The sequence below is a fragment of the Triticum dicoccoides genome, chromosome 7A, assembly GCF_002162155.2.
Source record: "Triticum dicoccoides isolate Atlit2015 ecotype Zavitan chromosome 7A, WEW_v2.0, whole genome shotgun sequence".
NCBI classification, from domain to species: Eukaryota; Viridiplantae; Streptophyta; class Magnoliopsida; order Poales; family Poaceae; genus Triticum; species Triticum dicoccoides.
The window spans coordinates 343438382-343464261 of record NC_041392.1 but is presented as its reverse complement, the minus strand read 5'-3'; the positions used below and the strand labels follow the sequence as shown (position 1 = coordinate 343464261).

Here is a 25880-nt window from a genome sequence, read left to right as displayed (position 1 = left end):
GCGCTTCCACATGCACGAGAATTTGGTTCTACTCGCAATATGGATGATAGCTGGAGGATGAAGTGAATCCAGAGGCATGCTAGCACGGGAGTGTACTCATATTCCTACTACTCCTACTACTATCTACTCCTAATGTCTGAGTTGGTAGTCTCCGTTCCGGGTTTATTTTCATCCCACTACTTTTGTCTGATTTTTTTCGTCGGCTTTTTTTGCCCACCTCCCATCATCCCGTGCAAAACGAAAAAAACACGCCACCATTCGTCTCTCGATTCACCATATCTTGATGCGGCCGCCCTATCTCCCTCGTCTAGCGATGCAGCGCCGCCCGAATCTCCCCGCTCTGCCGCTGCTTCCCCAATCTACCCACTCCGCCGCCGCCGCGCTCCGCCTTCCACTATCACCCGCTCAGCCACCTCCACCCTCCTCTACATCGCCGGAGGAACAGGCACACCTGGCGTGCCGTCTCGATGCCGCGCTCGAGGTGTGGATGCTTTGCTTCCTGCTCGCTCTGCTTGCCGCCCCCTTTTTTTGTCATGGGCTTGATTAGACGTGCCTGTCTCAGGAAGGTGAGGAGGGAGTCCGTCCGGCAGGGCGCGGTGCTGGATGAGCTGTGGCGGCGACTCGAGCGCCAGCGGGCGCAAGCGGACGACCTCGCCGTCGCCAGGCGGAGGGCCGCCGAGGGCGTCGGGTGCTGCAAGGAGCAGATGCAGGCGTAGATCGAGCGGGTGATGCCGCTCTCCAGGGACCTCGCCACCGGGCACAAACAAGTGCAGGTACCTGCCCGTTACGTCTTCTCCATGTGTGATTGTAATGCGTTGGGTCTTGGGGCTGGCTGAGTTTGGTTGTAACGCCCCGAGACCAATGTGCCACGTGTCGTCCAGTTATTCGCTGTTGTTGCCTTGTCTTTGCTTGCGTGTCATGCATTGCATATCATGTCATCATGTGCATTTCATTTGCATACATGTTCGTCTCATGCATCCGAGCATTTTTCTCGTTGTCCGTTTTGCATTCCCGCGCTCCGTTCTCCTCCGGTGGTCATTTCTACCTTCTTTCATGTGTGGGGGTTAAACATTTCTGGATTGGACCAAGACTTGCCAAGCGGCCTTGGTTTACTACCGGTAGACCGCCTGTCAAGTTTCGTACCATTTGGACTTCGTTTGATGCTCCAACAGTTAACCGAGGAACCGGAAAGGCCTCGTGTGTGTTGCAGCCCAACACCCTTTCAATTTGGCCCAAAACCCACCTAAACCCTCTCCATCATCTAGAGCGTTCGATCACGATCGCGTGGCCGAAAACCACACCTCATTTGGACTCTCCTAGCTCCCTCTACCTATAAATAGGTGGCTCCCTCCGAAAAATCTCACAGTCCAAACCCTATCCCCGCTCCTCTCGCGCCGCCGGACATGTCCATCCAGTCGCCGGACACGTCCACTCCCGCCGCCACGTCGTTCCAACCAATCACAAGCCGCCACGTCATCGCCTCCACCTCCCTCGCCCACTCACATGCCGCCACCAGTCGCCGCCACTTCCCACCACCGGCCACCGCGCGTCCCCTGCCAGCCCTTCTCCGCATCGCCGGTCACCTGCTGACCTCCACCGCACCCGGATCCGGTGCCCAGCGGTCGGATCCATTCCTGCCGTCGATCACCGGCATCGCGCCGGTCGACCTCACCGCCGGCGTCCCGATCAGGATCGGGAGAGCCCCGATCTGCCCTCCTTCATTGACCGCGCCACCGCGTGGGCCGCGCCCCAAGTCCGGCCCAGTGCAGCCGCTCCCGCCGGCCTGCCTTCTCCTCTTCCCGTGGGCCGAGCCCAGTGGTGAGCAGCCCAGCTATCCTCTGTCCCATGCGATTTTTACTATTTGACGCTCACTGAATTTCTGCTAAGTCCTGAGATTCCAGGTTCATGTGCCTCTCTTCATCATGTCGTAACTGCATCACCGTTGCTCCGATTCATGCATATAGCATATTAAAATTTTCGTCTCGGAGAGTATATCATTTCATCTCATTGCATCATTTTCATTTAAGTTCATCTTGATGCCCGAAATGCTGTTAGAAGAGTGCTATTTGAGTTAATTGTCAGAATTGCTGCTCCATTTAGATATTTGTCATTATTGCCATGATTATTGTGTGCATGATATGCCCCTGAGCTCTACATATGTTTTGTTAAGGGTTTTGCCATTTTTCCAAAGGTCCAACCCATGTATTTTTGTGATGTGTGTGGTGACTAGCACAAGCTTGCAAAGTGAGGCATTTGGTAATGCTGATTTCAAGGACTTAGCATTTCCACTAAGTCCTTGAGTTGTTTATCTCATATGGCCATATGTTCATGTTGTTTCCTAGTGATCCGTGCCTCTTTTGAGGATGATCAGTAAGGTTGTTTTGTTAATCTTGTAGTGCTCTATCCATCCATGTCCTTGTTTGCAATTATGGAGCACCCTATCGTGAGTCAATCGAGCTCTACTTTTGCTATTTCGTGAATCTGGGCAGATTGTCTACTTGTTAGCAATTTTGCCGTGGATGTTTTAGTTGATCCGTGCATGCCATGTTATTGTTCTTTCCATGTATAGCTTGTATAATGTGTATTATTGATGGGTGTATGCTTAGATTGTCATGCCTTGCTCTGTAGTGAGTGCATCGAGCTCGTTAACATGCCTACTTGATATCTGTTTTCAGCATGCTCCAGTTTTCACCAAGTCTGAGAACTGATTATGTTTTTGCCATGTTCACATGCTTGCAATTTTATTTTCTGATCCCTTTTGGCTCAAGGTCACTAAGGGACTTTTGTTAAGCTCTTTGAGTAGCTCCATCCCATGCTTGACTTTGGCATGATCAGGTCCTGCAGCATATAGTTTTCATGCTCCAAAGAGTGCTATCTGATCTGAAATTCTAGACAAGTGTTAATTGCACTAAGTCTGAAATCTGTTTACCAAATGCATTTTTGCCATGCTTGTTTGAGCCTGTTAATGGATGAATAGGCCGTAGATCAGTGTTCATCTTTCGTTAAGCATTATGAATGGATCCCTGCCATGTATTTTGTTGCCATGTTTGAGTGCTGTAGCATGTTTAACTTGTTGCATTTAGATGGCTACTTGCTATATATCGCAGACCGGTGCCATATTTGCATTGCTTGCCATTTCCAAACTGTAGCTCCGATTCCGGCGTTCTTTATATCGTTTTCAAGCGATTTCATATCATCTTTCCAGTGGCACACTTGGTTTTCCAAGTTGATGCCAGGTTCATGCATTCCTTGTCCAATCATGCATATGCATCGCATACCGCATCCCGCATATCATACCATGTTCATGTGTTGGTTGTTTACTATGTTGTGTGCTTCTTTTCGGTGTTTCCTTCTTCGGGTTGGTTCCGGTAACGTCGCGTTTTTGAGGACCCGTTCGTCTACGTCCGTTTGTCTTCTTCATGGACTCGTTCTTCTTCTTTGCGGGATTTCAGGCAAGATGATCATACCCTCGAAATCACTTCTATCTTTGCTTGCTTAGTTGCTCGCTCTTTTGCTATGCCTATGCTGCGATACCTACCACTTGCTTATCATGCCTCCCATATTGTTGAACCAAGCCTCTAACCCACCTTGTCCTAGCAAACCGTTGTTTGGCTATGTTACCGCTTTGCTCAGCCCCTCTTATAGCGTTGTTAGTTGCAGGTGAAGATTGAAGTTTGTTCCTTGTTGGAACATGGAGATGTTGTTCTTTGTTGGAACATGTTTACTTGTCGGGATATCACATTATATCTTATTTAATTAATGCATCTATATACTTGGTAAAGGGTGGAAGGCTCGGCCTTATGCCTGGTGTTTTGTTCCACTCATGCCGCCCTAGTTTCCGTCATATCGGTGTTATGTTCCCAGATTTTTGCGTTCCTTACGCGGTTGGGTTATAATGGGAACCCCTTGACAGTTCGCTTTGAATAAAACTCCTCCAGCAAGGCCCAACCTTGGTTTTACCATTTCCACCTAGCCTTTTTTCCCTTGGGAGTCACGCATCCCGAGGGTCATCTTTATTTTAACCCCCCTGGGCCCGTGCTTGTCTAAGCGTTGGTCCAAACTAGATCCCCTTGTAGCGCCACCTCGGGGAAACTCAAGGGCTGGTTTTAGCTGTACGGATTGCTTATCCGGTGTTGCCCTGAGAACAAGATATGTGCAGCTCCTCTCGGGATGTCGGCGCATCAGGTGGTCTTGCTGGACTTGTTTTACCATTGTCGAGGATGTCTTGTAGAACCGGGATACCGAGTCTGATCGGAATGTCTCGGGAGGAGGTCTATTCCTTCGTTGACCGTGAGAGCTTGTCATGGGCTAAGTTGGGACACCCCTGCAGGGATTTGAACTTCCGAAAGCCGTGCCCGTGGTTATGGGCAGATGGGAATTTGTTAATGTCCGGTTGTAGAAAACCTGAAGTTGACCTTAATTAAAATACATCAACTGCATGTGTAACCGTGATGGTCTCTTTTCGGCGGAGTCCGGGAAGTGAACACGGTGTTGGAGTTATGCTTGACGTAGGTTGTTTTAGGATCACTTCTTGATCATACTTTTATCGATCGTGCTTTGCCTTCTCTTCTCGCTCTCATTTGCGTATGTTAGCCACCATATATGCTAGTCGCTTGCTGTAGCTCCACCTCATACCTTTTACCTTACCCATAAGCTTAAATAGTCTTGATCGCGAGGGTGCGAGATTGCTGAGTCCCCGTGGCTCACAGATACTTCCAGAACCAGTTTGCAGGTGCCGATGAGACCGTGCAGATGACGCAACCAAGCTTAGGAGGAGCTCGATGAAGATCTTGTCCTTTGTGTTGTTTCGTTCTAGTTGATCAGTAGTGGAGCCCAGTTGAGGTCGATCGGGGACCTTGTCACTTTTGGGGTTCTTCTTTTATTTTGGTTCCGTAGTCGGACCTTCATTGTTTTTGGTTGATGTAATGCTTTATTCATGTAATTGTGTGAAGTGGCGATTGTAAGCCAACTATGTATCTTTTCCCCTATTGTATTACATGGGTTGTTTGCGAAGATTACCTCACTTGCGACATTGCTTTCAATGCGGTTATGCCTCTAAGGCGTGCTTCGACACGTGGGAGATATAGCCGCATCGAGGGCGTTACAAGTTGGTAATCAGAGCCTTCCCCGACCTTAGGAGCCCCATTGCTTGATCGTTTTTAGCGGCCAAGTTGTGTCTAGAAAAATGTTTTGAGTCATTTAGGAATTATATATCAGAGAGTTTAGGAATTCTTTTTACTCCTCAGTCCCTTCATCGCTCTGGTGAGGCATCCTGACGTAGAGTTTTGACTCTTCTCTTCTCAAATTTCACTAATTTTTTTTAGGATCACGCGGGTATCTTGGAATTATTCCGATGGTTTTATGACGAGAACATTGTCTTGGTGCCTCCTGTCAGGGGTTTTGTGGAAGTGTCCCGGGGAGTTGAGCTCTGAGGTGTTGTCGTCACAATTTTATCGTTGTAGTTCTGGAATACCTGAGTTTAGTACGCCGACATCGAAAATCTCTTTTATGCAGTTCGTTGGTGAGATAACCTCGACGCCGCCCAGTACTGGGGCGGGAGTTTGGGAGTATTTTCATAACTCGTATAACGGATGCTTTTCGAAGGTTGAGGTAGATGATTTCCAGAGGTTTCTTGGTTATGTGTTGAAGGATGGATACAGCTGGATGTAGGATTTGCTAGTTTTGGGTGAGATATTATGCTTCCCCTGTATCCCCAACACCTGATTGCATAACTGGAAAGGTTCGGGAGTTTCATTGGTGGGAATTCAAGTAGCTCTTAGGATATCTTTTCGATAGATGTATGATATGAAATTGGGGTTCGACGTCTAGTGGTCCGCCTATTCACGGTTGGTTTATAGTGGTCTCGTTGTGTCTTAAAGAGTCCTTGGCTATGCCGACTCGGGGACGCTTCGTATGTCATGTGCACTGCCTTGTACATGATGGTGCTATACGATCGAGCCTGTGTAGGCCCCACCACGAATACTTTGGACGAAATCTCTATGATATGTTTGTTCTAGCTTATTCTGCAAGCCAATCCTTTGTTTTGTTTTGAGTTGTGGTATTCGAGTTGCTTCAATGTCTAAGTGTTGATTCCATACCTTTCCCAAATGGTGTTCTCATATTCCTATGTGAATACTAATCCTTCTCGATCATCGAGTTTGTCATTTCAATTTCTTTTCACCGACGTGTTTCTCTTCAAGTGGATACGATCATTTCAACAACCGCGAGATCAAGTATTAGTTCTTCTCAACGGTGCTCATTTCATTCGTCCCAAGCTGCCTTTATTTTCCCGCCCTCCCACCCTTCTTCTTTGAGGACTCGAATTTCTTAATCAAGTATCCATTTTACTGATGTGAAGTCTCTCCATTCTTTTCAATCAATATCTTTATCCGGTGATTCTCAAGAAGATTCTAACGGAGCTTCAAGTTCGTCACTCTTCACTCCTTCCCTTCTCCGGTGGATTCAAATCAAGCTTTTGGTGTTTGATCATATTCTTTTCCTTATTTCAAATGTCTTCTCTTGCCGGTGCACCTCTCAATCATTAACCTTTTGTTATTCATTTGTTCCGGAGTGCTAAAGATATCTCAAAGATTCGTGTTTCCACTCTGCATTCATTCAAGATCTTTCGAGGTTGTTATCTCATTCAAGCCATTTAAATTCAACTGGTGCATTCTCTCTTTTAAATCATTCAACAGTGTTTCTTTTGAGTGGGCCCTAACCCACAGGTCTTTTCCCAGGATCTTACCTGACTCTTCTTATTCTCCCAGAGTTAGTCTCAAATTCATTTCATAGTTTGACGTAAGAATGAATTGACATCAGTCAAATGTATTTCTCCAAGATCTGTCAAATTATTTCATCGTTGGTTCAACCTTTATAATTTTCATTCGGAGTGCCTCAACAATTCATGGTGGTATTCCTCATCGTCATTCTCTACAGTTGGAGACCGAAGAAGAGTTTCTTTTAAATATTGCCCCATTCTCTGCCATCCTCTCATAATTGTTTTCATTTGTGAGATTTTCACCCATCCGGAGTAATTCAGGAGTCTTTTCAGTTTGATTCTCCGAAGTCCATCATTTCAGGATTATTCATTCTCATCTTTCAGCTATCATTCTCCAAATTTTACTAGTGATTCGTTCAAGTGATCTTTAATTGGCTCGTGATCTCTTCGTTCTCATGTATCTAAATCCGCTCAAGCATCTTCGTTCATTTTATATTTCTTCCCGGTGTTTCTTTATGTTTTATTCGTTCTTTTTCAATTCTTACGGTGGTTCGTTCAAGAGTTTTCTTCCTTCGTGTATCATATCCCTTCATGTATCATATCTATGCATTCGTGCTTTTCAAATTCTACCCGTGGTTCCTTGAAGACCTTCTCAAGTTTGCGCTATATCTCTCTTAATCTTTTTACGAGGATAAGTAGTATGCCAAATCCGTTGCTTGTCAGCAATTAAATTGTTGAAGGATACGCATAACATAATTCTTATTCTTGTTCCATCCAAGTGATTAATCCCTTTTCCGGAGTGGTTCATCATATCATACTCTCAGTTTGAGATGCCTTGTCTTCTCTTTCCCGGAGTTCCAAGCTCTAATTATCATGGAGATCCATCTAAATCATTGCAAGGGTTCACCTTGTGTTTTCAATTCCTTTTTTCTTGTTATTCTTTTCTTACTGGAGTTTCTTCATGGAGGCTATACATGATGGTTCATCAAGGATTTATTCCCTTCTTGAAGCGTTCATCAAGATTCTTTTCTAAGGAGCTCAAGTTTTCTTCATCTTGCAACCCGGAGTGCAATTCTTTCATGCACATCTTTTGAGGTGTGGTTATGTCATTCTTGATAACTTCCCTTCGTGCTTCATGTTTCACAAGTTATCATGATGAGGTATTTTAAATCCACCAATCTCGTCATTGGAGTTATCTTGGGTTACATTTCACCTAAAGCCTTCCCTGAGGATTGTTGCTATCCATGGTGCTTATAAATGACCCAAGTTCTTCATTTATCCCTTTTTCCGGTGCGATATACTTTCTCGTCAATTTGTTCATATCAATCCAATTCTTTTTCCGTGAGTGGCAGGTTGTCGCCTCATAATTTGAGATTTATTCCATAAGACCATATCAAGCTTATTCTTTTAGTTGTTGGTTTTCCAACAACTCCGTTCTAGTATTTGCTGTAAGTGTGCTCTCTCAAGATCGTGTTCCCCTTCGTTCATTCCATTCCATTCCATTCTTACTTTTGTTCCGGAGGCTTTGTGATGTTGCTCTCTTCAACCCATCTCCTTGTTTTGTCAGGACCGTGTTCTTTTCTTGTTTTATCCTTTTTACCAGAGTATTGTGTCCTTTTGCTCAAGCTCTTTCATTTTATCAAGTTTTTCATCTCTTTTAAACCGGAGTGCTTTCTGAGACCTTTCTTACCCCTTGTTCCATTCATTCAATACTTCTGGAGGATGTATGTTGTGATTTCATCAAGTATCCTCTCATCTTATCAAGTTCTTATTCAATTTCTGTTATTTTCAACCGGAGTGCTGCCCGAAGTTGTTCTTCCTTGTTCTTTTCCCTAACGGAGTGCTTTCAACTTTATTCATCTTCGTTGTATTCTTTCTTTCAAATTTGCGCAACCTCTCGAGGTTCTTTGGTGTCACTCGTTTGTCAAAGGAGCAACTTAGTTTTACCTCTTCTTTCTTTCTCTTCTGTTGTCCCTCCGGTGCCATTCTAGATCTCGGGACGAGATCCTCTCGTAGTGGTGGAGTGTTGTAACGCCCCGAGACCGATGTGCCAGGTGTCGTCCAGTTATTCGTTGTTGTTGCCTTGTCTTTGCTTGCGTGTCATGCATTGCATATCATGTCATCATGTGCATTTCATTTGCATACATGTTCGTCTCATGCATCCGATCATTTTTCCCGTTGTCCGTTTTGCATTCCGGCGCTCCGTTCTCCTCCGGTGGTCATTTCTACCATCTTTTCATGTGTGGGGGTTAAACATTTCCGGATTGGACTTAGACTTGCCAAGCGGCCTTGGTTTACTACCGGTAGACCGCCTGTGAAGTTTCGTACCATTTGGACTTCGTTTGATGCTCCAACGGTTAACTGAGGAACTGAAAAGGCCTCGTCTGTGTTTCAGCCCAACACCCTTTCAATTTGGCCCAAAACCCACCTAAACCCTCTCCATCATCTAGAGCGTTCGATCACGATCGCATGGCCGAAAACCGCACCTCATTTGGACTCTCCTAGCTCCCTCTACCTATAAATAGGTGGCTCCCTCCGAAAAATCTCGCAGTCCAAACCCTAGCCCCGCTCCTCTCGCGCTGCCGGACATGTCCATCCATTCGCCGGACACGTCCACTCCCGCCGCCACGTCGTTCCAACCAATCACAAGCCGCCACGTCATCGCCTCCACCGCCCTCGCCCACTCACATGGCGCCACCTGTCGCCGCCACTTCCCACCACCGCCGTGGCCCGCGGAGCCCATCGCGGGCCCGCGCGAGCCCGGATCCGCCCGCCGCCGCGTGTACGCATCATTGACCGCGCCCGCTCACCGGACTTCGCCGGCCGGGTCGCCGGAGCGCCCAGCCACCACATCATCGTCCCGGATCCCACACCGTGCCTCGCCACCGACCTCGCCGCGTCGCGTCCTCATGCCTGCGCCGCCACCGCCGCATGCATCGCCTCCGCCCCGCCTTGCTCGCCCGCCGTCCAAGTTCGCCGCCAGCAAACTACTCCGCCGTCTCCGCCGCCTTGTGCTGCCTCCAGCCACCGCGCGTCCCCTGCCGGCCCTTCTCCGCATCGCCGGTCACCTACTGACCTCCACCGCACCCGGATCCGGTGCCCAGCGGTCGGATCCGTTCCTGCCATCGATCACCGGCGTCACGCCGGTCGACCTCGCCGCCGGCGTCCCGATCGGGATCGGGAGAGCCCCGATCTGCCCTCCTCCGTTGACCGCGCCACCGCGTGGGCCGCGCCCCGAGTCCGGCCCAGTGCAGCCGCTCCCGCCGGCCTGCCTTCTCCTCTTCCCGTGGGCCGAGCCCAGTGGTGAGCAGCCCAACTATCCTCCGTCCCATGCGATTTTTACTATTTGACGCTCACTGAATTTCTGCTAAGTCCTGAGATTCCAGGTTCATGTGCCTCTCTTCATCATGTCGTAACTGCATCACCGTTGCTCCGATTCATGCATATAGCATATCAAAATGTTCGTCTCAGAGAGTATATCATTTCATCTCATTGCATCATTTTCATTTAAGTTCATATTAATGCCCGAAATGCTGTTAGAAGAGTGCTATTTGAGTTAATTGTCAGAACTGCTGCTCCATTTAGATATTTGTCATTATTGCCATGATTATTGTGTGCATGATATGCCCCTGAGCTCTACATATGTTTTGTTAAGGGTTTTTCCATCTTTCCAGAGGTACAACCCATGTATTTTTGTGATATGTGTGGTGACTAGCACAAGCTTGCAAAGTGAGGCATTTGGTAATGCTGATTTCAGGGACTTAGCATTTCCACTAAGTCCTTGAGCTGTTTATCTCATATGGCCATATGTTCATGTTGTTTCCTAGTGATCCGTGCCTCTTTTGAGGATGATCAGTAAGGTTGTTTTGTTAATCTTGTAGTGCTCTATCCATCCATGTCCTTGTTTGCAATTATGGTGAACCCTAGCTTGAGTCAATCGAGCTCTACTTTTGCTATTTCGTGAATCTGGGCAGATTGTCTACTTGTTAGCAATTTTTACGAGGATGTTTTAGTTGATCCGTGCATGCCATGTTATTGTTCTTGCCATGTATAGCTTGTATAATGTGTATTCTTGATGGGTGTATGCTTATATTGTCATGCCTTGCTCTGTAGTGAGTGCATTGAGCTCGTTAACATGCCTACTTGATATTTGTTTTCAGCATGCTCCAGTTTTCACTAAGTCTGAGAACTGATTATGTTTTTGCCATGTTCACATGCTTGCAATTGTATATTCTGATCCCTTTTGGCTCAAGGTCACTAAGGGACTTTTGTTAAGCTCTTTGAGTAGCTCCATGCCATGCTTGAGTTTTCCATGATCAGGTCCTGTAGCATATAGTTTTCATGCTCCAAAGAGTGCTATCTGATCTGAAATTCCAGACAAGTGTTAATTTCACTAAGTCTGAAATCTGTTTACCAAATGCATTTTTGCCATGCTTGTTTGAACCTGTTAATGGATGAATTGGCTGTAGCTTAGTGTTCATCTTTTGTTAAGCATTATGAATGGATCCCTGCCATGTATTTTGTTGCCATGTTTGAGTGCTGTAGCATGTTTAACTTGTTGCATTTAGATGGCTACTTGCTGTATATCGCAGACCGGTGCCATATTTGCATTGCTTGCCATTTCCAAACCGTAGCACCAATTCCGGCGTTCTTTATATTGTTTTCAAGCGATTTCATCTCATCTTTCCAGTGGCACACTTGGTTTTCCAAGTTGAGGCCAGGTTCATGCATTCCTTGTCCAATCATGCATATCATACCATGTTCATGTGTTGGTTGTTTACTATGTTGTGTGCTTCTTTCCGGTGTTTGCTTCTTCAGGTTGGTTCCGGTAACGTCGCGTTTGTGAGGACCCATTCGTCTACGTCCGTTTGTCTTCTTCATGGACTCGTTCTTCTTCTTTGCGGGATTTCAGGCAAGATGATCATACCCTCGAAATCACTTCTATCTTTGCTTGCTTAGTTGCTCGCTCTTTTGCTATGCCTATGCTGCGATACCGACCACTTGCTTATCATGCCTCCCATATTGTTGAACCAAGCCTCTAACCCACCTTGTCCTAGCAAACCGTTGTTTGGCTGTGTTACCGCTTTGCTCAGCCCCTCTTATAGCGTTGTTAGTTGCAGGTGAAGATTGAAGTTTGTTCCTTGTTGGAACATGGAGATGTTGTTCCTTGTTGGAACATGTTTACTTGTTGGGATATCACTATATATCTTATTTAATTAATGCATCTATATACTTGGTAAAGGGTGGAAGGCTCGGCCTTATGCCTGGTGTTATGTTCCACTCTTGCCGCCCTAGTTTCCGTCATATCGGTGTTATGTTCCCGGATTTTTGCGTTCCTTACGCGGTTGGGTTATAATGGGAACCCCTTGGCAGTTCGCTTTGAATAAAACTCCTCCAGCAAGGCCCAACCTTGGTTTTACCATTTGACACCTAGCCTTTTTTCCCTTGGGAGTCGCGCATCCCGAGGGTCATCTTTATTTTAACCCCCCCCCCTCCCCGGGCCAGTGCTTGTCTAAGCGTTGGTCCAAACTAGAGCCACCTCGGGGAAACTCAAGGGCTGGTTTTAGTTGTACGGATTGCTTAGTCGGTGTTGCCCTGAGAACGAGATATGTGCAGCTCCTATCGGGATGCCGGCGCATCGGGTGGTCTTGCTGGACTTGTTTTACCATTGTCGAGGATGTCTTTTAGAACCGGGAAACCGAGTCTGATCGGAATGTCTCGGGAGGAGGTCTATTCCTTCGTTGACCGTGAGAGCTTGTCATGGGCTAAGTTGGGACACCCTTGCAGGGATTTGAACTTTTGAAAGTCGTGCCCGCGGTTATGGGCAGATGGGAATTTGTTAATGTCTGATTGTAGAAAACCTGAAGTTGACCTTAATTAAAATACATCAACTGCGCGTGTAACCGTGATGGTCTCTTTCCGGCGGAGTCCGGGAAGTGAACACGGTGTTGGAGTTATGCTTGACGTTGGTTGTTTTAGGATCACTTCTTGATCATACTTTTATCGACTGTGCTTTGCCTTCTCTTCTCGCTCTCATTTGCATATGTTAGCCACCATATATGCTAGTCGCTTGCTGCAGCTCCACCTCATACCTTTTACCTTACCCATAAGCTTAAATAGTCTTGATCGCGAGGGTGCGAGATTGCTGAGTCCCCGTGGCTCACTGATACTTCCAAAACCAGTTTGCAGGTGCCGATGAGACCGTGCAGATGACGCAACCAAGCTCAGGAGGAGATCGATGAAGATCTTGTCCTTTGTGTTGTTTCGTTCTAGTTGATCAGTAGTGGAGCCCAATTGAGGTCGATCGGGGACCTTTTCGCCTTTGGGGTTCTTCTTTTATTTTGGTTCCATAGTCGGGCCTTGATTGTTTTTGGTTGACGTAATGCTTTATTCATGTAATTGTGTGAAGTGGCAATTGTAAGACAACTATGTATCTTTTCCCCTATTGTATTACATGGATTGTTTGCGAAGATTACCTCACTTGCGACATTGCTTTCAATGCGGTTATGCCTCTAAGTCGTGCTTCGACATGTGGGAGATATAGCCGCATCGAGGGCGTTACATTGGTCCGATACCATCCATCTCATGGTTGATCGCAGGAAGCCAAAGAGTTAAAATCCACGGAGAAGGCACTACTTGGGGGTCTGCAGAGGCTGCTGAGGATGAGGCAGCAGTCCATGGTAGCCCAGGTCGCTGCCTGTACCCTATGAGGGTCTTCCATGAGCTGCCGGTTGCAGAGAACCACCATTCCCGTACCAATGGTGAGAATTCAGTACTCATGTGCCTCCCCTGAGCAACAATGCTTGATAGGATGTGCATGATTTTAGCGTGCGTGTATGCCCCATAGGCCCATATTAGCAATAACAATCATGTAGTCACATGATTATTTTTGCTCTGTTTTTATACAAGAACTAATCGAAAACACAATCAATCCTTGTATGACTTTCTGTAGCCATTTATGATCAAATAACACCGCATTTTCAGGAGAGCGTCAAACACCTTCGCAAGAGAATGGGACACTTCCGCATGAGAATGGAAATGGAACGCATTTTCTCGGTGTTATCAAATCTCCACATGTTGGTCCTTTGACATTTTTCGGTTGGCAAATTGGAAAGCCCAGGACAAAGCAGCGCACTTACAGTCACAAGGAGTTTCAAAGATCAGCAGTTGTGCTTGGATATGCAGTGCATGTAAGTTTGTCTTCCCCGTGCTCGCTCTTGTACAACAAAATATAAGACAATACATTTGATGTAGCACACATATCCCAACCTTGCTAGGCCAATTGTCATGCTTCAAGAAGAAAATACAAAAATTATTCCTTGTGCTGCCGATTTTTTTATATATATGGTTTTGAATACATCCGGTAAAGATAAAAAAAGAAGAGCATTGTGTTTTTCATGCATTAGTGGAATACAGTATACATTGTGGCCCTTCCAGATTTAGTGTTTTTCATGGTTTCAAGCCTAATATCAACTAGGCTGGCTGGCGGCTGGGTCACACGGCAACGGCGGCGCGCGTGTGGCGTCCTCCCTGGTGGGGCGAGCAGGAAGGAGGAGGTGCACGGGAGGCGTAGGCGCTGTGGCGAGATGAGCTTTGGATGCCCGAGATCGGGCTGCAGCGGGCCCTGGCGCTGCTGGTGGCTTGGGGGGAGCTGACTTCGACGTCAACTTCTACATCACACAACATTCTGTATCAGAGAAGGTTATGCAAATGCCTACTCGTTTACCCTGTTTTATCAGTTTTAGCTCACCGTATTTGTTGTATTAGCACATATTTGTTTGTGATGCCAATGCCTTCTCCTTTCCTTTGTTATATGCATTTCCTCTAATGTTGGTAAACTTTAGATTGAGTAGACCTTGTCAACCTATCCACTGAATTGCTAACTGAAAATATCAGGACCCTGTAATTTGACAAGAAAAGTAGTAATGTGAATTGATGTGTTGTTTTGTTCTTGTAGTTGGGGACAACCTTGAGCCCGTGACAGTGAGACAGACACGACCTTGACTTGGCCATGTCCGCCTCTCTAGACAGATGATAATGCTTCACTACTGAGTTATGTAAGAAACTGTGAGACGAACGCCACCTGCGTCATCACCTCAGCCATGTCCACCTCTGTGTACTGAATATCATGTCTCAAATATCCAAAAAGCTTATTTAAATATTGATAGTTAATAGTTTTTCTATAGTGCTTCTCTACTAATCAAAGAAGTAAATAGTTTTTCTATTTCATTCTTTTTTCCAATTGAATGCACTCGGTTTTCTTTTGGAATAGTTATTATCAAACATATAGTTCTTTCTATACTCATGTGTTATTTTTCAGTTGAACACAATGGACTACCTATAGATTTTCATGGTTTTTGCAAAGTACTGAGCTTTGTTGTTTTATTCCTACATATTCAGGAATTTTGTTGTGAAGCTAAAGCGGGTGTTAAGACAAAGTCCACTGTGTAGATTGAAAACGATTAGAGACATGATTCACCTGATATTCAGGGGTAGTCAAAACCATGGTGAAGTATTACTGTGTAAGTTTCACTGTCTTGTGTTACTTCTCTCAACTTTACTATTTGGCAAAGAGTCATTCTTTCGTACATTCATAATCACTACCAAGTTTTATGTTTTATTGAGTAGTCTTAAACTATTAATTATTGTGTACCATAGACCGCTGCTATTCTAGATTGTTAGATACTAGAATTTATCGATATATGTGATGGAGAGACCAGTAGTGTTGTTCATCTTCCGGTGTTGGTATAATTGCTAACATTTATTCATTTCAAAGATTGGTGCAGTATAACAAATCTCATGTTGTCAAAGCTTTGTTCCAATATCTATTAACATATTTCTTTTCAAAGAGGATCGTTGTTAGAAGTATGATGAGATTCGGATCCCCTAAAAGCATGGCGAAGACAAGATCAAGTTCCATCACTTTGCATCGAAGGGACTGCCACCTGCCTCAAGAACAAGAAAGGAGAGGACGGTGGGCCTCATGCCTGAAATGATGAGATAGGGAGAGAAGGCGAGCCTCAAGCCTGAGACGACGAGGAGTAGGGAGAGGAAGGCGGGCATCATGCTTTCCACATCCTACATGGGAACATGAACATGAGGAAAGAAATCAGGTTGGTGATGGGGCGTGAGCGTGCGGCACTGGGTGTAGAACAATTCAACGGCCATGACCATGTGAGCTGCAAGGTAAGATCAGCTTCTTCAACTATGTGAAGGACAAGTTTGTTTTGGACCTTGGCTTGGTGCTTGCCGCATTTAAGTTGCCCATCAGGATGGTCGTGTCCTTGGGTGCATGGCCTTCGACCACCACCAGATGCCCACGGGAAACTCACTCAAAAGAATTCTTCATTATACATTAAATCATGATCTAGTCTTGTTAATTTATACTTTGTGAAAGTGCGATCAGGTATCTGTGGGGTGCTTTTAGAAAAAGCAGAAGTGGTCATTCTAGAGCTAGCACAATTTAGTTGAAAGGCATGGGATCGGTGGCATGAACATCTTGGGTTGATCTTGTGTGCCATTTGTGCAGGATTCAGAACAGGAGTGGGAGGGTGAGTAGTGATGGAAGAAGTGAGGAAATTGAAAGGAACAACTTCTTGTTGTTGTTGATGCTACTGATTCAACCCAATACATTTTGCATTTCAGCATGTGTATAGCATGGGAACATATATGTTATCTCTAGGGGGCAAAGCATTGTGGATTTTTCATCATTGTGGTATTTTGGAGGCTGGCTGGATGTGATGTCCAGACAGGTAATTTTGAGCCAAAATCAGCCTTAAAGGTAGGTCTCAGATTTTGCTCATGCTTCAACTATTTTGAGTATAGTGTTTGCATTATTTCTAAGAAGTTTTGTGCCTCATAGCTTATGTATATAAGCATATATGTACTGTTAGATTGTAATGTTGATAAAATGAGAGGAAGTTACAAAACTTAGCATAACATCTATTTACTACACAATGTGCAAGTTTAACAGTTATTAATTGTGTGTCTACAACTGTTCTGTTTTTCACTATTGTTGGTTGAAATCTGCTTCAACAATGCGAGTTCTTTATTCTTAAGATGTTCTTTTGTTCCCTCGATTGAATGCGTCTTCCTAAGAAGGTCTGCATGTTGGTATTACTTTGTTTGTTGACATCTTCTTCTCTGTCTACAGACCATGCTCACTATTAAAGGGGAGCAACCTGGCCTGTTGCAACTCATGTGAATTCATGCGGATGATATGGTCTCTTACATTTTTTCACTAATCAAAAGTTCACACAGGTAGTAACCATCTATGTGTATGGTAGTTGTAATGTCTGTTAGTAGTTTTTTGTGAATTAATTTATTATAATTAGGAAGTAATAATAGTTTATTGCTTGTAACCTTGCCTCTCTTTTTTTGTAGAAGGTTCCTTTGCCTTTTTGTGCAACGGTTGTTCATTGATATTATGTAGCTTTCCTTTGCATACGCTAGCAACTACATATACATGTGGCCACATATGATAAGTTGGCACTGAACTTTCAAATACAGGCGACAAATTCTTGACAGAGTGGATTGTAACATTGTGCAGAAGAGATAAGAGAGAAGAGAGAGACATGTAGAGCTACAGAGAGCTAGAGAGGGAAGAGAGATTGTTGTTTGATTTTTTATATTGTGGTGAGAGAGAGGAACTGTAGTTTCATTGTAGTATTGAAGGGAGAGAGTTTAACCTAATGTAATCGACAAAAAAATTACAAAGCCTGTGTGAGGGGGAGCTATGTTGGAAGGGGGGTTGTGAGAAGAGATGGGAGATGAGATGTAGAGACACTTTGTTGTTGGCTGTCTTTGTGGGGAGAGAAGGAATCGGCTATGCGGTGCAAGTGAGAGTGTCTGCTTTCTTTTTCCTTCAATAAGAGGAGAAAGGAGCAGCTATTATGCGGTGACATAAATGTTACATACCCTAAAAGACATTTTTAGAGGAAATACTATCCAAGTGATGTATAACTATCCTACAATCTATATCTTATTAAAATAGGGATTTGATTGACATTGTACGATGCAAACGAAGCTAAAGACAACATTCCTCACATTTTATGAAAATATATGAAACCCATCAAAGTAGATATAAGTTTGTAGCAAATAATTAGTTGGATCATTGCTCTCTATATACACAACTTTCTATTAGATTTTTTATCAACTTACATCACAAGCGATGTGGATTAAAAAAATCTTATGGGCTAACATTTTATTGCACACGACATTTGACATGCATTATGTTCATATGTGTAACCACCAAAAAATGTATCCATAAGCCCGTGGCAACGAATGGGCTTTTTACTAGTAGTAGTAGTAGTAGTACAACTGTGGTACACTTGATGGTCAAAATACTATTATTTATTCGGTTCTCACTGTGAAGTGACAAGACCCTACACCAGAGGTGACGCCAGTCCAGGCGGCATGTCTGGGTTACCAAAGTCAGCCTCACCTTGTGCACTGTGCAGTCACTGTCACCGCCGTTGTATGGCATGCCTCGCCTCGTCTCCCTCTCCCCTAGCACCACTCCATCTCCATATCCATCTCGCCGGAGATCCTGAGGTCACTCTTCATTATCTCACTATGCCCCCACATACCCTCGCCTCACTCACCTCCCCCAGTACCACTATTCCTCGCTAGCCGCTCCAGCACCGACAGCCTTCTCCCCCATAAATCAAGCCCCCAAAACCCCACACTACAGGAATCAGCTATTTTGCTGTCTGCCACGGCGGACGGCAAAGGCATGAACGGCGGACGGCAAAGGCCTTTGCCGTCAGCCGCGGACGGCAAAAGGCTCCGGCAAAGTAGGCTACGGTAAACAGCTACATTGCCGTCTGCTTCCTGGCGGCTGACGGCAAAGGCCCTTTGCCATCTGCGGCGGACGGCAAAGAGAGCGGACGGTAATAATTGCGCTGTCAGTCCGTTAAGTGGCTAACGGCAGGCCTTTGCCGTCCGCCGCTGACGGCAAAATTTCTTGTGTCTTTGCCGTCCGCCGTATGATGTCATCTACACGTCACTACATGGCAGGTTCTTTGCCGTCCGCCACTGATGGCAAAGTCTTTGCCGTCTGCCACTGTAGGCAAACTGACCAAATGGGTCAGCTCCCAGGAAGCACAGCTGGATGCCACGTGTCTTCTTTGCCGTCCGCGGCAGACGGCAAAGAGCCCGTTGCCGTCGGTGGCAGACGGCAAAGAGCCTGCATATTGGCTCTTTTATCTGTTTTTTATTAAATCCAACAATTTTCATCACAAATATATATGACATATATAGATATATTTCAAAAGGCCATTACAGAGCAAACATATAAGATATCCAACACATAACTTCATCATCCAACCATATATATTACATGCATAGTTCCATCATACATAACAAGTTCAACATAGAGGCATCCAACCATATATATTACAATAGTTTCATCCAACGATACATGCATAGTTCAACGATACAAAAGAAACAGAGAAAGGGATAAGGAGCACTCCATCTATGCAAGCTTTCGTCAAGTGAATGAAATCTGCAAAATGAAAAATAAGAAAGTTAGAACAAGAAGAGTAGAACAAGAAGAAGAGTAGAACAAGAAGAAGAGTAGAACAAGAAGAAGACTAGAACAAGAAGAGTAGAACAAGAAGAAGACTAGAACAAGAAGAGTATGTCATTTATGAGCTAACTTACGTGAAATGGATCATATATGAGCTAACTAAGTTGAAATGGGTCGTTTATGAGCTAGCTAAGGTGAAATGGGTCATTTATGAGGTAACTTAGTTGAAATGGGTCGTTTATGATCTAACTAAGGTCAAATGGATTGTTTTTGAGGTAACTAAGGTGAAATGGATCGTTTTTAGCTAACTTAGGTGAAATGGATCATTTATGAGCTAACTTAGTTGAAATGGATCGTTTTTGAGCTAACTTAGGTGAAATGGATCATTCATGAGCTAATTTAGTTGAAATGGATCTTTTTGAGCTAACTTAGGTGAAATGGATCATTTAAGAGCTAATTTAGGTGAAATGGATCGTTTTTTAGCTAACTTGGTGAAATGGATCGTTTATGAGCTAAATTAGTTGAAATGGATCGTTTATGAGATAACCTAGGTAAGATGGGTCATTTTGGAGTTAACCTAGGTGAAATGGGTCATTTTAAAGCTAACGTAGGTAAACTGGATCATTTAGGAGCTAATCTAGGTAAAATGGGTCATTTTTGAGCTAACTTGGATGAACTGGATCATTTATAAGCTAACCTAGGTAAAATGGGTGATTTTAGAGCTAACTTAGGTAAAATGGATCGTCTATGAGCTAACTAAGCTAATTATGCAATTTTTGACATAAGTAAGCTAAGTACAGATCGTTTTAGAGCTAACTTAGGTAAAATGGATGGTTTTGGAGGTCAGTAAGCTTATTAAGTCATTTTGGAGGAGAAGAAGCTAAGTCTAGGTCATTATGGCAAGCATTGGAGGAAATAAAGCTATGTCTAGGTCTTTATGCATGTGTTAAGCAAAACACTAGATAAACTTACCAAGATCTAGGAGGTGTAGGAGCGGGGTGGCTCGTGTCGGTAGATGGAGAAGGATCGTGCGATGCTTGTCTGGAGTTACGCTGCACCAAAGATCATTTCCAATGGCTTGTTAGCATGATGACACTCAAATGTTAAGACTAGCAAGTAATGTCCATTCAAATAAAACTCACTGTGGTCCCAGGAGCAATCACTGGCATCGGCGGAGCGGTCTGACCTGTCTTCTCACACACAGACTGCACATTTGGTTTTGACGACTCAGTCATACTAGTTAGTAATGAGACAAACACTACATGAATGTTTTGGCTAATCTGCAGAAGAAACTTACCACAAGGAGCTCGTGCATGGCCCTTGCCTGCATGTCATTCCGTGCCCTCTCCTCCTCCATCATCTTTGTCGTCCTCTCCTCCAACTCCCGCTGCCTCTCCGCCACCTCCGCCAGAAGTTTCTCCATTCTATCTCTCTCACTCTGTATAGCAGCCTGCAACACCACTCACATGACCATTAGTAATCATTGATGGAAGCGCACACAATGTAATTAATGGAGAAAGATAACTGAGTACGTATCACTAACCTTGATGGCGAGTTGCACTGGCCGTTCACGAGGCCTTATCTCAGGAGCGGAGCTCGACTGGCGCGCCTTGATCTCCGGGAGAGTGCTAGGACAACGGATAAGTCCATCTCCAATGGCTATGGAGCCATGGGACCTCCCGCCACCAGATATCATCACCATCTCTGGATCAATGGGACCCTGGCTCGGGTTAAAGTCCCCCCTTTCCTCGCCTTCCCCTCATCTCTATATCTCACGAGCTTGTTGTGGGAGGAGATTTTGGTGAAGTTGTTTGCATCATCGAGGTCAGACTGAGAGAAAACCTTGACTTTCTTGAAAGAGGCAGTGTGGGCCATGGCATATAGGTCGTACACCTCTGGCACCTTATCCGCCTTATTGTAGCGTGCCTGAAAGAGAGAAACAATGAAAATTAGTAATTAAAGGGCTCAAGCTAGCATGATGAATGAATTGCATGAATCATGAAGCAAACCACATACCCAGTTGCGCCCGAACTGATATAAGTTGGAGCTGCCTTGATGGTGTGGCACACCTTCCATTTGGGCACGTTTGTCCTTGGCCTCGTTGTGGAGGGCTAGCCATTGTTTTGAGCACCACTCATCGACCAACACCTCCCAACAATCCATCCGATCCTCACACCATCTCGGAGGCGCCTAAGTTAGCAAATAGAAACTAGAGCGCTACGGCTAAGAATTACTAAATGAAGGAACTTAAGTAGAGAAGGCCTTAAGAATTACCTTCATGTACTGCTCCTTACCCAGGAACTTATCACGGCACGCCGGCTTGGTCTTCTTGATACCACGCAAGGCGTAGTAGTCTCGAACAGCCTGCATCTGAGCCTCGTGCCGTCAGTTCTGGAGTAGGCGCTTGCAGACGTTCTCGATAACATGTGCCGCGTCCTCCTCGTATCCCTCCTCACACCTGTAGAATGTCTGCAATCAAATGAGACAATATTGATTAGTACAATTAATAACTAGCTAGTTGAAGATTTTTAAATGTGTAAAGGAGAAATTACCCAGAACTTTCTGATCACCATGTCTGCCCTCGTGTCGCACACGACACCATCGATAATCTCATTCGGCGGGGCCGGGGCAGCCACGTAGTGCTCCCAGCTCAATCCAAGCTCTGGAAGCCGACCCTCACCAGGCAACATGACAAACCCCGGGAAGTTTTGCCGGCAAAGAACTCCAAGGACGGAGTTGGGCCGGCGGACACTATGATGGTGGTCCCAACCCCTGCAGCATGACAAGGCCAACGCATTAGTTATTTGAAGAAACGTGAATGCAGAAGGTACAAAAATATTAAATGCACTTACGTACATCTCCCCATCAGGGAAAATCAACCACCTCTGCTCGCGGGTCACCGGCACGGATGGGAGCCGTGTAGCACCACGCTGGTAGACGTTGCCCCCCTCCTCCCCCTCCTCATCAGTCGGCTCCCCGCCATCATCAGCATGGCCACTCGGCTCCCCTCCATGCTCAGGCTGACCCGGCCAGGTACCCCATCCAGACGTGTGCTCCTCCGGGCTCTCGTGGGCCCAAGTCTCGTGGGCCAAAGGCCCGTCGCCCCGAGGCTCGTGGGCCGAAGACTCGTGGACCGGAGGCTTGTGGACCGGAGTTCGTGCAGCCTCCTCCTCAGACGAGTCCAAGAGATGAAACCGGGATAGCCACCTCCTTGCTTTGCGAGAAGCTCATACTCTTCGACGGAATCCTTTTGGATCTCCGCTCCATACGAGAATATGGCGACGTATCGACTGTATGACATATCCAGGAATAAGAGTAGTTCAAAGGAAATAGAAGTTGCGAAACAATGTACCGAGAACTTACTCGATGTACGGCCGAACTTCTATCAGGTTGTTGAAGATATACAATGAAATGGTCCTCCATTCTTCGTTATCCAAAGATACTGGATGTGAAACACTAGCTGGTGCGAGATTCCCTTTGAATAGGCTGAGGTTGGATCCACCCTTTTTAGGCTCGTCAGCATTGTACCGAGGCTTCGAATTATGCAAATGACGATTTTTGGCTTCGTAGTGCGCTGTTACGAAGTTTGCCGCCTCCTCTGTGATGAATGCCTCAGCCATCGATGCTTCAATTCTACGTTTATTTTTACATTTTTCTCGAAGCGTCTTCTGCATCCTCTCAGTTGGGTAGCACCAACGATTTTGCACGGGCCCCCCAATCTTGCCTCGGTCGGGAGATGCAAAATCAAATGTTGCATTCGATTAAAGAAGCCCGGTGGAAAGATCTTCTCTAACTTGCAGATCAACTCCGGCACCAACTCTTCCATTTCTTCTAGCACGCCAGGCGATAGTTCTTTCGCACAAAGAACACGGAAGAAATAGCTGAGTTCTGCCAGTACTAGCCATTCATCCTCAGGGATGAAGCCACGTAACATCACCGGCATTACCCGCTCAATCCATATGTGCCAATCATGACTCTTGAGACCAAATATCTTCAGTTTATCAAGATTCGCTCCCCTCTTTAGATTCACTGCATACCCATCGGGGAACATCAACTGCTGTTGCACCCACAAGAGAATTTCCCTCATAGCTGGCCTTCCAAGATTGAACCATGCCTTTGGCTTCGTCCAGTTCTGCTTTCCTTTCGGTTCTTTCATGTTTTGTAACGGCCTATCACATAGCGCCTCCAGATCGACTCTAGCCTTAGTATTATCCTTTGACTTCCCATCTATGCCGAACAATGTACCAAAAAGTGCCTCAGCAATATTCTTCTCAGGGTGCATCACATCGATGTTGTGTGGGTAAAGGAGGTCTTTGAAGTAAGGCAGATCCCATAAGCATGTTTTGTGAGTCCACGCGTGCTTAGTATTATACCCCTTGAAGTACCCTGGACGTTGTGGATCTGGCTCGAGAGCGTTTAACTGATCTAGGGTCTGTTGGCCTGTCAATGCAGGTGGTGCAGAGTTTTTGACAACTCTACCCCTGATGAAGTTCTTCTTGTCTTTCCTGAACTTATGGCGAGGATCTAGGAACTGTCTATGCATGTCGAAGCAAGAAAACTTGCGACCGGCCTGAAGCCAACGAAACTCAAGAGCTCCCTTGCATGTGGGGCACGGGAACCTTCCATGCACACACCAGCCAACGAATAGCGTATACGCTGGCAAGTCATGCGTCGAGTACATGTACCAGACACGCATTATGAAGTTCCGTTTGCTAAAGGCGTCGTATGTCTTGAACCCATTATCCCAGGCTTCTTGCAATTCGTCCTTAAGCGGCTGCATGTACACATTCATATTTTTGCCCGGATAGTTGGGTCCTGGAATTATCAACGTCAGGAAAATGTTCTTTCTTTGCATAATCTGTTCGGGGGGGAGATTGAGTGGAAAGACAAATACGGGCCAACAACTGTATTGGGCTGCCCATACCAAACACACTGAACCCATCCGTGCTGATGCCGACTTGAGGATGCCTCGGATCTGCCGCTTTGTCAGCATGTAATTCATCAAACTTTTTCCACGCAACACCATCCGATGTGTGTACCATCATCAGATTCCCATCTGCATCTAGTTCGGTTCTTTTGCCTATTTTGTGCCATGTCATCTGTCTGGCCGTCTCTTCGACCATGAAAAGACGTTAAAGTCTTGGTACGATTGGCATATACCGAAGAACACTAACGGGGATTTTGGTCTGTGTCTTCTCACCCATACCGTTGTCTACCACAATATACCTGGAAGACTTGCAAATGGGACAATAGTTCAAGTCCGCATAGTCAAGCCTAAATAAGGCACATCCTTTCTCACAGGCATGTATCTTCTCATAGGGCATCTTCAGTGCACGGAGGATTTTGTCCGACTGGTACAGGTTTGCAGTCATTACATGGCCTTTGGGTAGAAAGCGTCCAAATACTGTCATAATTGCATCATATCATTCTCTGCCCAAGTTGAACTGAGCCTTCAGAGCCATTACTTGTGAGATGGCATCCAACTGACAAAGCTCAGTGTGCTCGTGGAGCGGACGTTTCGAAGACTCCAACATTTCATTGAAGGCCTTTGCAGATTCCTCCATCTCCTCGTCCGAATCCCAAGCATCATCATAGCCTTGCACCATGTTTTCCATCCCGGTACCATGCTCGTCGGTGCGACGACAATCCACCTCAGCTCGGTCACGTTGGGCAGACTCACCATGAAATGTCCACACCGTATAATCGGGTGTAAAACCACTCTTCTGCAGGTGTTTGCCCATTTCAGCCTCTGTCTTCTTTTCCCAATTGCCGCACCGGAAACAGGGGCACCAGGTTTTCTTTTGGCCATTTGCAAATGCGGCTTGCACAAACCCCTTAGTTTTTGTGAACCATTCAGCGCTCCATTTGTTCTGACCAGTGTGACCGGTATACATCCAAGCACGGTTACTCATCTTGACTTTCAGAGCTACTGGACACACAACAATTATATATGTAATTCACCATGTATATATTCATTAGTTGATCTACTTTGTCAATTTTATTAAGTCCATGCAACCTACACTCTAATAGGTAATGATAGGTCCTAATCCCACCCGTGTATGTGTAGATTGGGTTCATTTTCCCATGCTATGCTCCGGATCCGACGCAAAATTTCGGCAGCACCTCCCCGCTATTCTCCTGATACACGTCTCTGCAATAAACAGAGAGGATGTGTACCCGGAGAACAACAGGGGAGGCACTGACGAAATACATGAGAAAACGAACCCAATCTACACATACTCGGGCTGTCCATGGATAGCGTTGGACAATTCGAAAGAATCAAGGTTATAAATATGCAAATGCATGCATATTTATAACTATGACGCTTTCGAACGGGAGACACATATTGGTTACGCATACTGATGATTCAAGACACATATATAGCTAGCTATCAAGTTTCATCGGAATAGATCAAATAATTAATGGGGGAGGAGGACTTGTCATTTGTGCTCACCCACGAACGAAGGGGCAGAGCTCGTCAAACGCACGGCGAGGTCGTCGAACACCAAACCTCGCAGCGATGAAACAACTGCACATTTAAAACTACACGATCAACACAATTATATATGATGTTTTTCATAACAAAATCAAAAAATATATGACCTAACTAATAATTCACAAATATATGACCCC

General features: G+C 45.5%; 1 pseudogene; it reads left to right on the top strand.

Moving 5' to 3' along the window:
* Nucleotides 1-313: 313 nt before the first annotated feature.
* On the top strand, nt 314-14291 carry LOC119333498 (annotated as a pseudogene).
* The last annotated feature ends 11589 nt before the right edge of the window (nt 14292-25880 follow it).